The sequence below is a fragment of the Chlorocebus sabaeus genome, chromosome 7, assembly GCF_047675955.1.
Source record: "Chlorocebus sabaeus isolate Y175 chromosome 7, mChlSab1.0.hap1, whole genome shotgun sequence".
Lineage (NCBI taxonomy): Eukaryota > Metazoa > Chordata > Mammalia > Primates > Cercopithecidae > Chlorocebus > Chlorocebus sabaeus.
Window position 1 is genome coordinate 122,017,798 of NC_132910.1, and position 18,282 is coordinate 122,036,079.

General features: G+C 35.9%; 1 long non-coding RNA gene across 1 annotated transcript in view; it reads left to right on the forward strand.

The window, feature by feature from the left end:
- The window catches only part of LOC119622187 (uncharacterized), a 45,119-nt gene extending 27,186 nt beyond the window's left edge, over positions 1–17,933 (forward strand). Inside the window, exon 3 of the long non-coding RNA XR_005238831.2 lies at positions 17,760–17,933. This is a non-coding gene — a long non-coding RNA (uncharacterized lncRNA). The remainder of the gene's footprint in view (positions 1–17,759) is intronic.
- The last annotated feature ends 349 nt before the right edge of the window (positions 17,934–18,282 follow it).

Below are 18,282 nucleotides of genomic sequence, written 5' to 3' on the forward strand. Positions count from 1 at the left end.
TTTGTGTGTATAGATGTGTGTATGAGGGGAGGGGCAACATTCCTTTGTACCTGTTGACTATTTTGTCTGTTGAGCATTTCTTTGTAATTTCTTGTACTGTTCCTGGGGAAATAAAGCATCAGACTCAAACTTTTATATATTATGTTCTTTTCCTCATTAATGTTTATTTAATTTTAAATATACTACAATAATAAATCAGTTGTATCTAGAGTAAATATCAAGTTTACTTTTCAATTGTTTTATTTTTTCAGATTTTGCTGTCTAAATTAATTTTAAGAAAGAAGTTATATGAAGTAATAAAAGATAGCAAGTTAAAAAAAAACTCAGCTTAATTCAGTTTTCAATCGACTCAATTTATCTGTCACACAAACAGTTTATATGCTACATAATTCCAGAGTTGCTTACTCTCCTCATTCTTGGCCAGTTGTCTTGCTTCCTAGACAGAAAGGCTGAAGTAGAAGTTCACAATCCTTTTCTGGTTGGAAAGCCCAGATCCTGCACACTGGTGTGCTGAACAGAGAGCAGTCCTGGCTTTACCAGAATTTGCTTTGAGGCCTTGGCTAACACAACATTGTAGTATAGGGGATTTGAAGCTCCATGAAGCAGCAGGGATTTGGGACACAGAATGGAGTCAACAGATACTTTATTCTTTCTCCCACCAATAGATAGTCTGACATTCAATAGTTGAATGTTGCTTTGTTGAAAATGCCCTACAAGACTTTGCATGTTGCTGTTACTAATGAAATTATGCTGTATATTAAACCACCCCCAAGACGTAGTATTTCATAAACACCACCACTTAATTTTACTAAAACATCTCTAGGACAAACTGGGTTTGACTGTTGTAGATAATTTTAGCCAGAGTTGCTCATTGCCATGGGCTTAAATTGGATCTGCTCAAGTTTTTCTCATTCATCTGGGACTAACAGGTAACTTGATGTGCAAGAGAGAAGCCTAAACCCACAAGCACATTTAAAGCCTCTGCTTGCATCATCTAGTAGGATTCCAATGGCCACAGGAAATCATAGGTCCCAGCTTCAGCTTCATTAAACATCCTTTTTTTTTTTCCCTTTTTGAGATGGAGTCTTGCTCTGTCACCTAGGCTGGAGTGCAGTGGCGTAATCTTGGCTCACTGCAACCTCCGCCTCCCAGGTTCAAGCGATTCCCCTGCCTCAGCCTCTTGAGTAGCTGGGACTACAGGTACACACAACCACGCCTGGCTAATTTTTTGGTTTTTAGTAGAGATGGGGTTTCACCATGTTGGCCAGGATGGTCTCGATCTCCTGACCTCGTGAGCTGCCCGCCTCGGCCTCCCAAAGTGCTGGGATTACAGGCGTGAGCCACTGCGCCTGGCCTAAACACCTTTTGTTTTGTTTTGTTTTGTTTTGTTTTGTTTTTTAAATGCTCTTCTTTCTTTTCCTTTCTTTACTTCCTTCTTTCCCTCACCCATATTTCTTTGAAATTGTATCCAGTAAAACATTAGCACAAAAGCATTTGCTTTGCTTTAGAACTTATTTTCTGGGGATTATGAACTAAGAATGTTGGTATCAGGATTTACAAAGAGATTTCGGGGTGGGATTGGGGATTTAGATTCTATATGACAATATGAGGGCTGACAGGCATCCCATAATGATTAATAAGGAGGCTCATGAAACCACCAGTAGGCAGTGGCATCACAATTAGGAATATTTTCATTTGCACTTCACATTCCTCACCTAAACCCAGGTTCTATGGCTTGCATCACTATTCTAGGCAATCAATTAGATTAGACGGTGCTGGATGAGGATGACGAAAAATTAAAAAATTGGTGAAGGGAATAGATTACGAAAACAAGTTGTAACCAAGGAACCAGCTGTTGTATCAAGTCTTTTAACACATTGCCACTTTCCACCCCTTCATCTTTTCCTGAAGAAGTGAGAAAACATTATTGAGATCAGGTTATTATGAGAGACTTGAGTGAATAAAAATGGTGCAAAGACTGTACTGGATTTAGTACATGTGACATTTCCGATTGTCAGTCCTGTCTAATTCCCCTCCAAATCTTAGCAACTTTCTCTGCTGGTCCTCGGGACAGCTTGCATTTTTCTTGGAATTATAAAGCCTATGCTGCTGCATCTAACATCAAAATTGTCACTAAATTCTCCATGCATACATATGGTTACAAAGAACGGTGTGCACACACACTGGCTGAGCTCTATCCCCAGAGGCATTGGCTTCCCCAGGGCCTGACTTGAGATGCTAGATGAGCTAGATGACACAACCTAAAAGCACAGGAGAATTGGTATGCTGTTGGATGAACAGTCCTGTGGGAGATGGAAGAAGGAAGCAAAGATGAATAGTTTGTGCATCCTTCACATGTATTCCGACTGAATATTCTAAGATGTAAATGGTTTCAAAGTCTGTCTAAATATTATGAGGGGAATTAACAATCAGTAACATTTTGTAGTTGTGACAAGTGTAGTAAGAAATCTCCTTTATTGCCCTTTCTTCACTTTTTCTTCACTTCCTATTTTCCCTCACTTCTTCACTAGGAATCTCTCTTCTTCTACCTCAGTTAAAAAAAAAAAAAAAAAAAAGTATGAAAGTTTATTTATCTCAAGTTATTTTTTCTAGGTAACATGGCAAAGATAAAATTTAATCATGATGTATTTTCATAATTTCACATCCTCTCCACCACTTTTATGATATGTTGATAAATAAAAAATAAATAAGGTGATGAACATTATTAGTGGAAAAACAACCTTAATAGCAAAATATCCCCACTCTTCCCAGCAGCACATGTTGCTGCTCTATTAATTTCAGTGTTTAGATTCTGCAGAATGAGCCTCCAGCAGAGCATTACCTGGCAACAGCTAGAAATGCAAACACAATGCTAATTGCAGATTACTTTCTCCAGCCAATCAGAAACAATATAATTATAAGCTGTCAGGTGCAGACAGAGTAATACGAATATCTGTGAATACTACTTTCCAAGAAAATCTGAATTGCTTTACTGGAGTATGTTATTTGACTGAAAAGAAGGTAACCATTCCTTATTTCAAAGTACAGTGTGCCCTCTGACACACAAAAAATAGGATGTTAGAAACAATAACGATGAAATGTCTTAGTAAGCTGAACTTCTAGTTGCACCATGTGACAGAAATCCCATTAACTTTAAAGGGAAGATTTTCATCTTTTTTCACACCTGAACTCTGGAAGTAATAAAGTAGACATGCAACTTCTGGCACAACACCTCTTTTTTATACAACATTAAAGAAACATTCTGGAAGTAAGGAGAAATAGCTAATCTCTAAAGAATTTAACATTTTGCATCAAAACTCCAGGAAGGAAAATTAAAAGTTTTAGAAATTAGACTTCAAAATTCATATGCTTATAATGTGTGTAGAGATTTGGTAACATGAGAAATGAGGCATTAAACAAAGCATCCAGGAAGCTCGAACTGGGTGGAGTCCACCGCAGCTCAAGGAGGTCTGCCTGCCTCTTTAGACTCCACCTCTTGGGGCAGAGCATAGCCTAACAAAAGGCAACAGAAACCTCTGTAGACTTAAATGTGCCTGTCTGACAGCTTTGAAGAGAGTAGTGGTTCTCCCAGCACAGAGCTTGAGATCTGAGAACAGACAGACTGCCTCCTCAAATGTGTCCCTGACCACCGAGTAGCCTAACTTGGAGGCACCCCCCAGTAGGGGCAGACTGACACCTCACATGGCTGGATACCCCTCTGAAATGAAGCTTCCAGAGAAACGATCAGGCAGCAGTATTTGCTGTTCAGCAATATTTGCTGTTCTGCAGCCTCCACTGCTGATACCCAGGCAAACAGGGTCTGGAGTGGACCTCCAGCAAACTCTAACAGACTTGCAACTAAGGATCCTGACTGTTAGAAGGATAACAAACAGAAAGGACATTCACACCAAAACCCCATCTGTATGTCACCATCAACAAAGACCAAAGGTAGATAAAACCACAAAGATGGGGAAAAACTGGAGCAGAAAAGCTGAAAATTCTAAAAATCAGAGCGCCTCTACCCCTCCAAAGGAATGCAGCTCCTCACCAACAATGGAACAGAGATGGACGGAGAATGACGAGCTGAGAAAAGAAGGCTTCAGACGATCAAACTTCTCTGAGCTAAAGGAGGAAGTTCAAACCCATCACAAAGAAGCTAAAAACCTTGAAAAAGATGAGACAAATGGCTAACTGGAATAACCAGTGTAGAGAAGTACTTAAATGACCTGATGGAGCTGAAAACCATGGCACAAGAACTACGTGATGAATGCACAAGCTTCAGTAGTCAATTAGATAAACTGGAAGAAAAGGTATCAGTGTTTGAAGATTGAATGAATGAAATGAAACAAGAAGAGAAGTTTAGAGGAAAAAGAGTAAAAAGAAACAAACAAAGCCTCCAAGAAATATGGGACTATGTGAAAAGACCAAATCTACGTCTGATTGGGGTACCTGAAAGTAACGGGGAGAATGGAACCAAGTTGGAAAACACTCTGCAGGATATTACCCAGGAGAATTTCCCCAACCTAGCAAGGCAGACCAACATTCAAATTCAGGAAATACAGAGAACACCACAAAGATACTCCTCGAGAAGAGCAACTCCAAGACACACTATTGTCAGATTCACCAAAGTTGAAATGAAGGAAAAAGTGTTAAGAGCAGCCAGAGAGAAAGGTCGGGTTATCCACAAAGGGAAGCCCATCAGACTAACAGCAGATCTCTTGGCAGAAACTCTACAAGCCAGAAGAGAGTTGGGGCCAGTATTCAACATTCTTAAAGAATAGAATTTTCAACCCAGAATTTCATATCCAGCCAAACTAAGCTTCATAAGTGAAGGAGAAATAAAATCCTTTACAGATAAGCAAATTCTGAGAGATTTTGTCATCACCAGGCCTGCCCTACAAGAGCTCCTTAAGGAAGCACTAAACATGGAAAGGAACAACCAGTACCAGCCACTGCAAAAACATGCCAAATTGTAAAGACCATCGATGCTAGGAAGAAACTGCATCAACTAATGAGCAAAATGACCAGCTAACATCATAATGACAGGATCAAATTCACACATAACAATATTAACCTTAAATGTAAATAGGCTAAATGCTCCAATTAAAAGACACAGACTGGTAAATTGGATAAAGAATCAAGACCCATCAGTCTGCTGTATTCAGAAGACCCATCTCATGTGTAGAGACACACAGAGGCTCAAAATAAATGGATGGAGGAAGATCTACCAAGCAAATGGAAAACAAAACAAAAAAGGCAGTGGTTGCAATCCTAGTCTCTGATAAAACAGACTTTAAACCAACAAAGATCAAAAGAGACAAAGAAGGCCATTACATAATGGTAAAGGGATCAATTCAACAAGAAGAGCTAACTATCCTAAATATATATGCACCCAACACAGGAGCACCCAGATTCATAAAGCAAGTCTTTAGAGACCTGCAAAGAGACTTAGACTCCCACACAATACTAATGGGAGACTTTTTAACACCCCACTGTCAACAGTAGACAGATCCACGAGACACAAAGTTAGCAAGGATATGCAGGAATTGAGCTCAGCTCTGCACCAAGCGGACCTAATAGACATCTTCAGAACTCTCCACCCCAAAGCAACAGAATATACATCCTTCTCAGCACCACATCTCACTTATTCAAAAATTGACCACATAGTTGGAACAAAGCACTCCTCAACAAATGTAAAAGAACAGAAATTATAACAAACTGTCTCTCAGACCACAGTGCAATCAAACTAGAACTCAGGATTAAGAAACTCAATCAAAACCGCTCAACTACATGGAAACTGAACAACTTGATCCTGAATGACTACTGGGTACATAATGAAATGAAGGCAGAAATAAAGATATTCTTTGAAACCAATGAGAACAAAGATGCAACATACCAGAATCTCTGGGACACATTTAAAGCAGTGTGTAGAGGGAAATTTATAGCACTAAATGCCCACAAGAGAAAGCAGGAAAGACCAAAAATTGACACCCTAATATCACAATTAAAAAAACTACAGAAGCAAGAGCAAACACGTTCAAAAGCCAGTAGAATGCAAGAAACAACTAAGATCAAAGCAGAAATGAAGGAGATAGAGACACACACACACACAAACCTAAAAAAATAAATGAATCCAGGAGCTGGTTTTTTGGGAAGATCAACAAAATTGATAGAACACTAGCAAGACTAATAAAGAAGAAAAGGGAGAAGAATCAAACAGATGCAATAAAAAAATGAGAAAGGGGATATGACCATCGATCCCACAGAAATACAAACTACCATCAGAGAATGCTATAAACACCTCTATGCAAAAAAAAAAAAAAAAAAAAAAAAAAAAAAAAAACTAGAAAATCTAGAAGAATAGGATAAATTCCAGGACATATACATCCTCCCAAGACTAAACCAGGAAGAAGTTGAATCCCTGAATAGACCGATAACAGGCTCTGAAATTGAGACAATAATTAACAGTCTACCAACCAAAAATAGTCCAGGACCAGATGGATTCACAGCTGAACTCTACCAGAAGTACAAGGAGGAGCTGGTACCATTCCTTCTGATATTATTCTAATCAGTAGAAAAAGAGGGAATCCTCCCTAACTCATTTTATGAGGCCAACATCATCCTGATACCAAAGCCTGGCAGAGACACAACAGAAAAGGATAATTTTAGATCAATATCCCTGATGAACATCAATGCAACAAATCCTCAAAAAAATACTGACAAACCAAATCCAGCAGCACATCAAAAAGCTTATCCACCACGACCAAGTGGGCCTCATCCCTGTGATGCAAGGCTGGCTCAATATACACAAATCAATAAACATAAACCAGCATATAAACAGAACCAAAGATAAAAACTGCATAATTATCTCAATAGATGCAGAAAAGGCCTTTGACAAAATTCAACAGCCCTTTATGCTAAAAACTCTCAATAAATTCGGTATTAATTGGCTGTATCTCAAAATAATAAGAGCCATTTATGACAAACCCACAGCTAATATCATACTAAATGGGAAAAAAACTGGAAGCATTCCCTTTGAAAACTGGCACAAGACAGGGATGCCCTCTCTCACCACTCTTATTCAAAGTGGTGTTGGAAGTTCTGGCTAGGGCAATCAGGCAAGAGAAAGAAATCAAGGGTATTCAATTAGGAAAAGAAGAAGTCAAACTGTCCCTGTTTGCAGATGACATGATTGTATATTTAGAAAATCCCATTGTCTCAGCCCAAAATCTCCTTAAGCTGATAAGCAACTTCAGTAAAGTCTCAGGATACAAAATCAAATCAATATGCAAAAATCACAAGCATTCTTATACACCAGTCACAGACAAACAGAGAGCCAAGTCATGAAGGAACTCCCATTCACAATAGCTGCAAAGAGAATAAAATACCTAGGAATCCAACTTACAAGGGATTTGAAGGACCTCTTCAAGGAGAACTACAAACCACTGCTCAATGAAATAAAAGAGGACACAAACAAATGGAAGAACATTCCATGCTCATGGATAGGAAGAATCAATATTGTTAAAATGGCCATACTGCCCAAGGTCATTTATAGATTCAATGCCATCCCCATCAAGCTACCAATGACTTTCTTCACAGAATTGGAAAAAACTACTTTAAAGTTCATATGGAACCAACAAAGAGCCCACATTGTCAAGACAATCCTAAGCAAAAAGAACAAAGCTGGAGGCATCACGCTACTTGATTTCGAACTATACTACAAGGCTACAGTTACCAAAACAGCATGGTACCAGTACCAAAACAGAGATATATACCAATGGAACAGAACAGAGCTCTCAGAAATAATACCACACATGTACAACCATCTGATCTTTGACAAACCTGACAAAAACAAGAAATGGGGAAAGGATTCCTTATTTAATAAGTGGTGTGGGGAAAGCTGGCTAGCCATATGTAGAAAGCTGAAACTGGGCCGGGCACAGTGGCTCAAGCCTGTAATCCCAGCACTTTGGGAGGCTGAGATTGGTGGATCACGAGGTCAGGAGATCAAGACCATCCTGGCTAACACGGTGAAACCCCGTCTCTACTAAAACACAAATACAAAAAACTAGCCGGGCGAGGTGGCGGGCGCCTGTAGTCCCAGCTGCTCAGGAGGCTGAGGCAGGAGAATGGCATAAACCCGGGATGCGGAGCTTGCAGTGAGCTGAGATCCAGCCACTGCACTCCAGCCTGGGCAACAGAGCGAGACTCCATCTCAAAAAAAAAAAAAAAAAAGCTGAAACTGGATCCCTTTCTTACACCTTATACAAAAAATTAATTCAAGATGGATTAAAGACTTAAATGTTAGACCTAAAACCATAAAAACCCTAGAAGAAAACCGAGGCAATACCATTAAGGACATAGGCATGGGCAAGGGCTTCATGTCTAAAACACCAAAAGCAATGGCAACAAAAGCCAAAATTGACAAATGGGATCTAATTAAACTAAACAGCTTCTTCACAGCAAAAGAAATTACCATCAGAGTGAACAGGCAACCTACAGAATGGGAGAAAATTTTTGCGATCTACTCATCTGACAAAGGGCTAATATCCAGAATCTACGAAGAACTCAAACAAATTTACAAGAAAAAAACAAACAACCCCATCAAAAAGTGGGCAAAGCATATGAACAGATACTTCTCAAAAGAAGACATTTATGCAGCCATCAGAGGCATGAAAAAATGCTCATCATCACTGGCCATCAGAGAAATGCAAATCAAAACCTCAATGAGATATCATCTTACACTAGTTAGAATGGTGATCATTAAAAAGTCAGGCAACAACCGGTGCTGGAGAGGATGTGGAGAAATTGGTATGCTTTCAAATTGTTGGTGGGACTGTAAACTAGTTCAACCATTGTGGAAGACAGTGTGGTGATTCCTCAAGGATCTAGAACTAGAAACACCATTTGACCCAGCCATCCCATTACTGGGTATACCCAAAAGATTATAAATCATGCTGCTATAAAGACACATGCACACGTATGTTTATTGCAGGACTATTCACAATAGCAAAGACTTGGAACCAACCCAAATGTCCATCAATGATAGACTGGATTAAGAGAATGTGGCACATATACACCATGGAATACTATGCAGAATAAAAAAGGATGAGTTCTTATCCTTTGTGGGGACATGGATGAAGCTGGAAACCATCATTCTCAGCAAACTATCGCAAGGACCGAAAATCAAACACCGCATGTTCTCACTCGTAGGTGGGAACTGAACAATGAGAACACTTGTACACAGGAAGGGGAACATCACACACCAGGGCATGTCAAGGGTTGGGGGGATGGGGGAAGGGACAGCATCAGGAGATATACCTAATGTAAATGACGATTTAATGGGTGCAACACACCAACATGGCACATGTATACATACGTAACAAACAAACGTTGTGCACATGTACCCTAGAACTTAAAGTATAATTTTTTTAAAAAAACGGAGCTTATATTCAAGAAACTTATAAGCAGTTGGGGGAAAATAAGAGGGAAAAAACAATAGGGTAATTTGAAATTTAGTGCTAAATCCTGTGAAAGGGGAGCAAAGAAAAAAAATCAACATTGGCAGTAGTTCTTATGAAGGAGAAACTCAAGTTTAAAATGCATCAATAGAGTTTTGATAGGCCAGAGAGATATGAGTGGACCCACAGATGGACCTGGGCCAGAAGCCAACTAAATGAAATCAACTAAATGAAAATTTAATACATGAAAAATATAATAACCAATTTAAAATAAATACCTCAAACATTTGGCCCAAAAACAGAAAACTGAAATGGGCAAACAGAGGAAAAAATCAGTGAATGGAAAACTGAACAATAGAAATTTCTCTTCCTGGAGTACAGAGAGCAAATTCATTGAAAAATAAGTAAAGAGAGCCTCAAGGACCTGTGGAATTATAATACAAGCTGTAACATTTATGTTATTGATGGGAGGAAAGAAGAAAAAGGAATGCGATATATATTTTTCAAAAATAATAACTAAAAACTTGTGTAATTTGGCAAAAGGCATAAAACTATAGATTTAGAAAGATGAGTGAATCCCAGGCAGGAGGAAAATAGAAACCTCACACCAAGATACTTTATATAATGCTTCTAAAAACAAAACAAATGTGAAACCATTGACAGATAATTTTTTTCATATACAGAAGAACCAAATGGAATAGCAGATAATTTTTTATCAGAAATTACGAAGACCAGAAACAAGTCTCACATTTTTCAACTGCTGAAAGAAAATAACATTTCATGATGATTTCTCCACCCAAGAACATATACTTCAGAAATGAAGGGGGAAATTAAGACATTTTTCAGATAAAGGGAAACAAAAAGAATTTGTTGCCAATGAGACTACTTTAAAGGAAAGGCTAAAAAAAAAGTGCTCTACACAGAAAGGAAATAATAAAAGATGGACTCTTAGACCATCAAGAAAGAAGAAAGAACACGATAAGCAAAAATCGGGGTGAAAAAATAGATCTTCCCTTCACTATTGAGTTTGATAAATTATGTTTAATGGTTGAAAAAACAATTATCTGATATAGTTTTAAATAAATGTAGCAGAAATTTTTAAGACACCTATTTTATAGACCTAAAATTATAAAAGGACAAAAAGTAAAGTAAGGTTTATATACTTCATTCAAACTAATAAAATGATTATACCAGTAGCCTGTGATAAAGTGTGAATATATAAGGTAATACCTATAGCAACCACTAAAAAAGCTATGCGAAGAGATGTATTCAAAAATTCTACGGAAGAATCAAAATGCAATGTTTAAAAAAGTTCAAGCAACCCACAGGACGGCAGAAAAAAGAAATCAGAGAAAGAGAAGAAAAATGCAGAACAAACAGAAAACAAAATGCAAAAGGCCAAATATAAGCCCTAACATAACAAAAGTTATATAAAGGTAATTAACTTTAATACACAAAAGGCAGAGATCACCTGATTATGAACCAACTATATGCTCTCTGTAAGAAACTCACTTAAAATGTAAGTATATAGGTGGGGTGAAAGTAGAAGAAGGAACAATATTGAAAATGCTATTCAACTGAAATTAGGGGTAGGAATATTATTATGAGATTAAGTAAAATGCAGAGCAAAGAAAATTGAGAGAGAAAGTGAGAGAATGTGTAAAGATGAAAGGGTAAATCCACCAAGAATACATAGCAATTCTAAATGTGTATGCTTCTAACAATAGGCTGTAAATTATGTGAAACAAAAATGACATAAATGAAAAAACAGACAAAAATTATAGCTGAAGATTTCAAGACCTGCTTCTGAACTTGATAGAAAAACTAGAATGAAAATCAGCAAGGATAGATAATTCAAAAACACATTAACCAACAGACTAATTAATATCTATAAAACACTCCAACCAACAACAACAAAATACATAGTCTTTTCATATGCCTTTAGAATACAAAGAAAGGTAGACCATATTTGGGGCTTAAAATAAACCACAAAAGCTTTTATATATTTAAAATCATACAGAATGTGTTCCTCAAGCACAATGGTAGTAAACTGGAAATTAATAACAAAACAATAACAAGAAAATTTCCCAATACTTAGAAACTACACACACTTCTAACCAATCTTCTTCTAAAGAGGAAGGCTCAGGGAAACAACGTTATCAAGACAAACACTGAGATGGTGTCTCATCTTACACCAGTCATAATGGCTAAAGGATCTAAAAATAACAGATATTGATGAGGATGTGGAGAAAAAGAAATACTTACACACTGTTGGTGGGAATGTAAATTAGTACAACCTTTATGGAAAATAGGATGGAGATAGTCAAAGAACTAAGAATAGAACTGTTGTTTGATCCAGCCATCCCACTACTGAATATATACTCAAGGGGAAATAAATCATATCTAAATATGTGCACTTATTTGTTTATTGCAGTGCATAGCAAAGCTATGGAATTAACCAAGTATCTGTCAACAGAGGATTGGATAAAGAAATGTTACATATATATGTCACATGATGAAACACTACTCAGCCAAGAAAAGAGTAAAATTATGTCTTTGGCAGCAGCATGGAATGAAATGGAGGCCAATGTCTCAGCTAGATAACTCAGAAAGTTAAATACTACATGTTCTTCTTTGGAAGTGAGTGCTAAACAATTGCTACACAGGGGCTTACAAAGTGGAATAATAAACATCAGAGACTACAAAAGGTGGGATGGTCAGGGGAGTGAAGGTTGAAAAATTATCTACTGTGTACAGTGTTCACTATTTAAGTGATGGTTACACTAAAAGCCCAGACTTCAACACAGTGCAATGTACACATGAAAGAAATCACATGTTGTACTCCCAGATATGTTTAAAAATAAATAAATAATATAATGTAACATTAAACTGCATGTAAATATGAATAAACCATATCACCATTTGTAGGACAGTCAGAGAAGTGCTCGGAGGAAAATTCATAGTAAAGATAAGAAACCTCAAATCAATCATGTAAGTTTCTTTCTACCTCAAGAACCTAGAAAAGAAGAACCAAATAAACCTAAAGCAGTCAGAAGGAAGGAAATAGATCATAAAGAAAATTATAACAATAATAGAGAAAAATCCAAGAAATTCTAAACAAAATATCAAAAAAAGAAATTAATGAAACAATGAAGTGCTTCTTTGCAAAGATCAACATAATTAACAAAAACACAAAAGTAGTAAAGAAAAACTGGTAAGAAATAAATTGCAATATTAAGAATAAAACAAAATATAAGTACAGACACTGTAGATGTGTAAAGGATAAAAAGAATATTGTAAACAACTGTATACAAAAATATTTGACAATGATAGTGAAATAGACAAATTCCTGCAAAAAGTTACACCATCACAACATATACAATGTAAAATAGATAATTTGAATAGTTCGATAACTATGAAGATAATTGAATTCAAAAAAATTGCAAAATCCTCGAAAAGGAAATCTCCAGGCCTAGTTGGTTTCACTGGAAAATTCTACCAAATATTCAGGAAAAGATATTATCGGTTCTGCACAATCTTTTAGAGGTTTTAGAAACGGGGAATACACTTTTCAATTAATTTTGTGAAACCATATATGAAAGCCAGAAAACGTAACACAAGAACGAAACTAGAGATCAATATCCTCATAAGCAGAGACACAAAAATATTTGTAAAATATTAGCAAATAAGATCCAATAACATATAAAAATAATTAAACACCATATAGGTTTTTCCATGCGGGTTTAATGTTTAAGATATAATCAGTGCAATGCACTATATTCATAGCCTAACAAAGAAACAGACAAAAATCACATAATTACATTAATATATTTACTATATATTAATGTAATACCATATTTCTACAGTGTGAAGAAAGCATTTGAGAAAATCTGACATCTGTTCATGATTAAAAACTTCAGAAAAACATTTTTAAAACTTGATAAAGAACATATACAATAATCTTCAACTCACATACTCAATGATGCGTATACCTCCATACTTTGCTACTAAGGCCGAGAATAAGGCAAAGATGTCCATTTTTATCACTCTTATTCAACATAGTACTGGAATTTCTAGCTATGCAATACATTTAGAGAAAGACACAAAAATCATAAAACTTGAGAGGAAGAAAGAAAACCATCTGTATTTACAAATGGCATACTTTTTAATGTAGAAAATCTTAGGGAGTCTATCAAACATTTCTAGAACTATTGAGTTCAGCTATATTACAGAATATGAGAACAATGTACAAAATAAAATATATTTCTATGTATTAGCAATGAATACATGGAAATCAAATTTAATAATACAATATCATTTTTAATTGTTCAAGAAATTGAAATGCTTAGGTTTCCATTTCCATACAACACATGTATAGAAATTTTATGATAAAAAAATACTAATGAAACAGGGACATAGTATAGTCATGAATTGGAAGACTTAAAATCCTAAGAATATCAATTTCTTTTTTCCCAAATGATATAGAGGCTTAATGCAATTCCTATGAAAATTTTACATTTGTTAAAATTTTGACTTTTTCTAGAGATATATGAGGTTACCCTAAAACGTATATGGAAACGCAAACAAACTAAGATAGCTAAAATTACTTCGTAAAAGATGAAGAAAGTGAGAGGAATCAATCTATGTGATTTCAAGACTTAGTGATCAATACTGTGGTACTGGCAGACAGATGAAAAACATAGATCAATGGAACAGAATAAAGAACCCCCAAATATACTCACACAATTATGCCTCATTGACTTTTTCCAAAGGTGCAAAAGTAATAAAATGGAGGAAATACAGAAGTTTCAACAAATGTTGCTGGAGCAATTGGACAGCTGTAGGCCAAAAAAATAAAACAATCAAACATTGGTCTAAACCTCACACCTTGTACAAAAGTAAACATAAATAAATCATGAACAAATATAAAATCTGAAATTAGAAAACTTTCAGAAAAAATGTTTGAGAAAAATCTTCTGAATCAAGGCTAGGCAAAAAGTTTCTAGATTTGGCAACAGAAACATGATTCATTGAAGGAAAAATTTACAAATTGGATTTCATCAAAATTAAAATGATCGCTGTGAAATATCCTGTTAAGAGAAAGACAAGACAAGCCACAGACTGGGAGAAAGTAGTCGCAAAGCGCTTATCTGACAAAGAATTAGTATCTAGAATACATGAAGTTTTAAAATTCAAATTACCAACTGAGTTAGAAAATGGGCAATGGATAAAAGCCATGTAGATATGTAAAGACATTTTACTGAAGAAGATATACAGATGGTAAATAGTATGTGAAAAGATGTTCAACATCATTAGCTATTAGGAAAATGCAAATTGAATCCACAATGAGATGTTACTGCATACCTATTAGAATGGCTAAAATACAAGGTGATGACAAGATCAAATACTGGTGAAAATTTGGAGAAACTGGATGATTTGCACATTTCTGATGGGGATGTAAAATTGTACAAGTACTCTAGAAAATAGTTTTGCAGTCTCTTACCAAACTATGCAATCACCACATGACCCAGTCATTTCACCCTTTGACACTGTTGAACCCAGAGAAAGTAAAACTTATTTTCCCCTAAAATCTCGGGAAAAAAATATTCATAGCATCTTTACTGCAATAACCAAAATCTGGAAACACTCACCCAATATGTTCTTTAATAGGTGAATGTTCAGCAAACTGTAAGATATATGCATACCACAGAAAGCTATTCAGCAAGAAGAAACAGCCTAGTGATAAACACAACAATGCAAATAATTCTTAAGGGAATTATGATAAGTGGAAAAGTCAGCCCCACAAAATTGCATGCTTTATGATTGTATTTATGCAATATTCATGTAATCACAAATTTATAGAAATACAGAGTACAGAGTATTGGTACTAGGGGTTAAGGAAGGTGAGTGAAGAGAATGGCTACAAAAGGACAACATGAGGAAATGCTTATGGAGATGAAAATATTCTGTTACTTGATTGTGTCAATGTCAATGTTTGGTTATAATAATGTCTTGCAAAAACTAGAGTTTTGCAAGATGTTTCCTTCCATTGGGGGAAAGTGGCCAAAGAATACATAGGCTCTCTTTTCGTTATTTCCACTGAACGTGAATTTGTAGTTATTTCATAATAAAAGTTTTAATGAAACAATAAACAAAAGGTAAAACCACAGCAACAAAAACACTTCGAGGACCTTACATTTTGATCCAGCTACTGGCTTCATTTCTACTTCATAACAAACAATTTCAAAAGACTTTTTTACAGTCATGGATCTTGCTTATGTTTCTATATGACTCATAAAGAATGAGCCCTAAGGAGGTTTTATTCCTTTCACTCTCCTGAAACGGCAGTCTTAAAGATTCCAGTGATCCCTGTCTCACCAAACTGAATGATCAATTCCACTCCAGCATTTGATTCAAACTAAATAGCAGAAATATACATGGTTATTTACTCCGCCTTTCCTGAAATATTATATTTCCTTGCCTTAAAAGATTCCACCTCTTGGTATCCTTTTACTTCATGGGAACTGCTACTCAATCCTACTACTCAATCTTTCTGGCAGATGTGCCCATCTTTTTATGACCCCATTGGAATACTCCAGAACATTTACATCATATTAGTTTTTCACAGAAAATATTTTGTAACACACAATACATAAACACACATGTCTATGAATAATAAGTTGGTTAACTATATTAAGGTATACCTGTGTGATGTAATACACTACATGATACATGTAATAAGTGAGGGTGAGGATACATTTTACATTTAATTTTGTAACCATTTTTAAAGTGTACAGTTCAATAATGTTAAGTACATTCACTTTGTTGTGCAACAGATCTCTAGAAATTTTTATGTTGTAAAACTGAAACTTGTACTCATTAAACAGCTCCCCATTTCCCACTCTGCCAAGATCCTTGTAACCCACTTTCCACTTTCTGTTTCTATTAATTTGACTATTGTAGGTAAAACTCACAAAATTGCCCTCTTGTACCTCCACCACTGCCTTGCTTGGTTTCACTTGGAGTTGTTTTCCTTTCTCCCACATTTATTTTTAAATTGACATGTAAAATTGTAGTACTTATCATGTAAGTTTGTCTACCCTGAACCTCTAGCAACTCATCAGTTACAGTTCAGGTTTTCCTACCCTGGCACTGATTCCTCTGAGTTTTGGCTCAGGGCTTTCTGCTTTAGTACGTTGGGATTCTGTGTCCACCTATCTGTCTCTCCAGTTTTATGGGGAGTAGATCCCACTTTTCTGCCAGACTAAGTAGAGCTGTTGGTTTTTAATTTTGCTTAGCTTTTGATTTGTTGTTAGGATGGAGGTAGGACATGTGGGTTCTTCTTATGCCAGACCAGAAACGAGAAGGGCACAAAAGTGTTTGATGTAGTACCTTTTGTCTATTTTTTATTCTTTCTTCTGTGCTGTTGTATTATACTGAAAAAATCATTGCCAAATTCAATGTCCTAAAATTTTTCCCCATCTATTTTAATAAGATTTTTATAGTTTGGGGTCTTATGTTTAAGCCTTTAATCCATTTTAAGGTAATTATTGCAATGGCCTAAGAAGACAGGGGTTCCCCGCTCTAACACCCCCTGCCACAGATCATTACTGGGAGGCCCAGCAAGAGGTGAGCATTAGGTGAGCAATCATTACCCTACCACCTGAACTTGGCTTCCTGTCAGATCAGCATCCTGCATTAGATTCTCACAGGGGCAGGAACCCTATTGTGAACTGTGACTGTGAGGGATCTAGGTAGTTATGTGCTCCTTATGAGAATCTAATGCCTGATGATCTGAGGTGGAACAGTTTCATTCCAAAACCATCCTCCTTCTGCCCCCACACTCAGTGGAAAAATTGTCCTCCACTAAACTGGTCCCTGGTGTCAAAAAGGGTGGGGGCTGCTGGCATAGGATAAGGATGTAAATTCATTCTTTTGCATGTCAACAACCAGTTTTCCAAAGGTCATTTGTTGAAAAGATAATTGAGTATATTTTTATTTCTAAATATTGAAAGATCTGGAGTAAATTAAAGCATTGCAAATAATGTATTGCTAATATTTGAGTTTCAATATAAATATCTTTAAATGAATAAAATGTCTCTATTAATATAAAATGTTCTACTATTGTATTTCAGAGGAAGGCGCGAGATGACTGGTAGACACCAACACATAAGAAAAACTTATGATTAGCAAAATAACTTTTGCACCATTTCAACATTTTAACAAATAACTCTTTAAAAATGATAACTGAAATGCAATTTTTTCTTTTCTGATTCTTTTCTTTTCTTTTTTTTCTAGAAGTTTTCTTGCCTCATCTGAATTTTCGATGTCCCTGACGCCTCAGAGAATTTCAAGCTTTTGACAGCAAGATATGAATCATATTAATTTCTATACGCATTAAAAAAAAGAAACTCAACCTTTTTATTACCTGAAGCAATTCAGTGGAATTTATTAAACAAACAGTTATTTTTGACCCAAATTATTTTATAAAGTCATTCAATAATTCTTACAAATAAAATAAAAATGAACATCAGCTTAGTGAATTGTTACAGAAAATGATTCTGTTTATTTAAGAGTATGGCTACAAGTAGAAAATGCGTAGAGAATCTTTAATTGATCATACATTTTTATGGATATAGAGACAGATGAGAATGTATTGCATAATTATAAATTCTATTGCCAAACTACAAATCACATAAAATACCTACAATTAGATGGATGAATTTAATTGTTATCCAGTAAATTAGGCAACTCAATGATAGTAATTAAACAATATGATAGGAAGGCAAATGGATCTTATTTGCCCCTCCCATCTTCTCCT